The following is a 4,059-nucleotide window of genomic DNA, read 5'->3' on the forward strand; positions in this document are numbered from 1 at the left end:
AGCTATTGTGGTGATTTCTTTGAAGTCTATATCAAGTTGTTCCATTTTAGCTTGTGTGGCCTTGGAAAAAGGGCCGGTTTTTTAAAAAATGTATTTTTTTAAATTGATTTCAGAGAGGAAGGGAGAGGGAGAGAGATAAAAACATCAATGACGAGAGAGAATTATTGATCAGCTGCCACCAGCACGCCCTCTACAGGAGACTGAGTCTGCAACCCTGGGAATCAAACAGTGATGTCCTGGTTCATAGATGGATGCTCAACCATTGAGCCACATGGGCAAGCAGTTTTTTTTGTGTTTTTTTTTGAGACTGTTTATTTTCTGTCTGCCTTATTTCCATTTTGTTTAATAGTTTGTGGGTGAACAGCTTAAGACCACTCAGTGGTTGTTCCTATGTGGTCAGTGGCCTGGACAGTGGGGGTTGCAGAGTGGCAGGCTGAGTGCTCTAGTCTTCAGTAGGGAATTGCAGGACAGGCATAGGGGGCACCTGCACCTTCAGACAGCCTGCGACCTCAGGCTGAATAGCAGTGAACTCTGGAGCTGGAGCAGTCCATTCACCCTGAAATTCCTTCTTGGTCACAGCCTTTTCAGCAGTGGCCTGCTCTTCCTTTTCAATCTCTTCAGCGTCTCTGTAGAAGTAGAGACAGACATGACCTTCCTGTGGGTGTTCACGGGACATGGCACTACATGTGCACAGAATTTCCCAGGCCAGCACTCACCACATCAGGCCTCCTGAATGAGCCTCCTTTTATTGTGAGGGTTGGCAGTGTCCACACAGCACAGAGGAAGAGTCTGTGCTACATGGAGCAATGGCAGGAAGGTTAATGGAAGACATCTGTGTGAGAGGCTGGTACTCAGCCCTGGGACCAGGGGCCACCAGAAATCTCAGCTCCCAGAAGGCTGCCTGGACCTGGTCATGAAAGTTCCAGGAGTGAGCTGGCCAACAGTGGGAGTGGCTCCAGTGGCAGCAGCAAACCTCAGCACAGCTCACTGGTCAGTGTTCCTGGACGATATGACACTGACATCAGCAGGGTTTTCAGTGGCGACAATGGCACAAGCTGCCAACAGGAGCTTCTTCCATGTTTCTTCAGATTGATGAGGTAGACGCCATCACTGTTCCTGTTGAAGATTTACTGCTCCATTTTTTTCAAGTCAGGTTGGTGCCACCTAAGTGGGTTCTTGCTGCAAAGAATTTGAGGAAATACTCATCCTTCACTTTCAGTACTTTTAAGTGCTTCGGACATTGTGCAAGTTTCCCTTTAAGTTACTTGGGAACTGAGAACAATGCCCCATGGGCCCCTCTCTGGGCAGCACAGTAGGCAGGGGAACAGGCAGTTTTAGTTCTCAGTGATTTCAAGTCAATGGATGGAAAAATGTAAATGTTAGTTGAAGGGTTGCAGACAAATGTTTAAGAAAACTAGAAAAATTCAGAAAATAGTCCAGTCTGAAGGTAGGATTAAAAATACACATTCAAAAAACCCTCAAGCTAATGAACAGCACTGTAATATCCACAATGGTATAATACAGTTTCTATTGAAACAATTTTTCTCTCTAAGATGACACACATTTTTATCAAAGATAGCCAAATTAAGACCATTTTCAATAAGCTTGACCTGATTATTTGTATAAGTCCAGCAAGAATAGTAATTGTGTAGGCTCCTTTAAATCTGCTTTGCTAGAATTTTTCATAAGGAATCTTTAGATTGAACTTAAAAAAGCCTTGAGCTTAGGAACCCAAGCCGCATACTTGCCATCAGACTTAGCCCACAATACCCATGGCGTTAATTCCTCTCTTCTCGAGGTCTCCAATGTATTTTGAGGTCTTTCTTTGCATATCCCAGGAAGCAACCTTCGTTCCTTACCTGGAAAGACCACTTTAAACCATGTAATCAAGGTACCATGCTGTTTTCCCAAGGGGCTTTTATTGGCTTCCAAAGTCAATCTTAATTCCTTAATACTTTCTGGTCATATATGAGCCTATGCTTGTCTCTCTCAAATATGGCATTCCAATCAGAGCCTTATAAGATTACTATTTTCCAATTGTGTCCTGTTATACAAGGAACAGATTCTTATGGAACTTATGCAAACAGACATATTACCATGAAAATAAAAATACTCATTGAGAGTTTGGAGGGATCAAATTGAAAGAGACAGACAAAAATTAATGTTTTAATACTACTAACGAAGGTGTACAGAAGAAAAAGTCTTGTATCTGAAAGAGAAAAGATTTTAAAAATCAGCAATATATCAAATAAGAGTCATAAAATTATAACCCTTCTCATCAGTTCATTCAGTCCTGTGTAATTAAAGTTATTCTGCTTGCATCTAGTTATTCCATTAGTTTTCTTGATGTTGCCTGATAGTTAAGGGTATTAGGGTCAGTGATAATTCCAAAAAATTCCCAGGCTGTCTATCAAGGCTTTGCATGGTTTACTCAGTGAAATGTGTGACTTAATCACTAGAGATTTTGGGAAATATACCCCAAGTGGGAAACATTTTCTAACAGTTTCTTTGCCATTGTGAGGGCATCAGATCTGTGGCAGGAGAAAACTTCAATTATAACAAAAAAAAAAAAAAATACACATAACATCAAGGACACATTGATAACCCAAACTAAGTGTCAGTTAGATAAAGTTCAGCCCAAATGTACTAAAGTGGATGAAAAAAACACAGAAACTGAAAAAGTTCCAAGGAGCTGGGAAGAACTAAGCAGCAGCTGTCTTGGGTTCCCATAGCCTGGACTATTCATTTGTTTTATAACCATTGTTTACCAATCTTAATTCCTCTGATACAGGAGCATTCTGTTGCCAAGTCATAGGACAGAAGGATGACAAAGGTCAGGGGTCATTTTTGCGAAACCAGAACGGATTTCATCCATATGTACCATAACCTGACACTTGGGTTTGGTTGTTTTCACGTATCCTTCAATTTTGATCACAGCCATTTTATGTCAGGACATCTCAGATTTCCAGCAACTTCACATATATTTCTGGAACATTTATATCATACACAAATAGAGCATAAAGTAGGCTCAATGTTATTTTTTATTTGGCAATGCTTCCCATGTAATTTCATACACCCAAACAAGTTGTATTAGTTTAATATTTTTATTTTGTAATGAGAGAAAACTAATCTTTTGAGGTGTTCTGTGGTCCTTTGTGGAAAACCCCAAAGTCATTCCCAGGTCAAGACTCTTATTTGTAATTTAAATTTTGGAAAGTCTGTCTAAATATATCAAGAGGTTTGGACATTTGATTAAATAGGATCATAAGTTATTATGAAGTCATACTTCATTACCCATTTAACAAAAGTGGCAATAAAAGAGTTCAAAGAAATCAGAGAAGTTTACATAATTGCTAGCAAAACTTTATTTCTTACTATTTAGAAGATTCAATTTCCTTAAGTAATCAAGGACCTGATTAAGACAACATAAAACAAAATCACATAAAACATAAAACACAGAATCTTTTCTTTCTAGGAATAAAACTTTTTCACAGTATCAATAGCAGACCAATAATCCTGTTATCAGAGAGAGAAAACCTGACTCTAAGTTTGCATCAGCTTACTTTTGATATTTAAGTTCAGTTAATTAAAATTTCCTCTCCCAAGATTCCTTTTCCAGAGCCCTCTACTACTTTCCTTTTTACATTCAGATTTTTGTCTTTCCCCCCCCTCTTTCTCATTCTGAAGCAACCAGTCTTATTTTAGGACAAAATTAATTTTTTCTTCCTCAAAAATACATCTTTATTTTTCATACCCTTTTTTGTTAAGCCAAAACATATCCCATTTTTCTTATATACACAGTTGTTTTCTCTGATATTAGTTTTTATAGTTTTAATTACATATATTTAAATTCTTGAACTTTAAAATAACTTAATTAATGAAAACTGAGAAGTAAGCAATTGCAAACAGTCTGTTAGATTGCTACCTTTATGAACACATTTTGTTATAGGTATATGGTTTGTGTGCCAGATACTTCTAAAGAAAGACCAATATTCAATACACCAAAGTTTGGAGTAAGGAAAAGCTTACTAACCAAGAAGACCCCAGCTTGAAAAGATG

At 38.3% G+C, this 4,059-nt stretch overlaps 1 pseudogene; it reads right to left on the bottom strand.

The window, feature by feature from the left end:
- Positions 1-365: 365 nt before the first annotated feature.
- LOC102760304 lies at positions 366-2,941 on the bottom strand (annotated as a pseudogene).
- Positions 2,942-4,059: the final 1,118 nt, after the last annotated feature.

Source organism: Myotis davidii, unplaced genomic scaffold (genome assembly GCF_000327345.1).
Source record: "Myotis davidii unplaced genomic scaffold, ASM32734v1 scaffold108, whole genome shotgun sequence".
Taxonomy (NCBI): Eukaryota; Metazoa; Chordata; class Mammalia; order Chiroptera; family Vespertilionidae; genus Myotis; species Myotis davidii.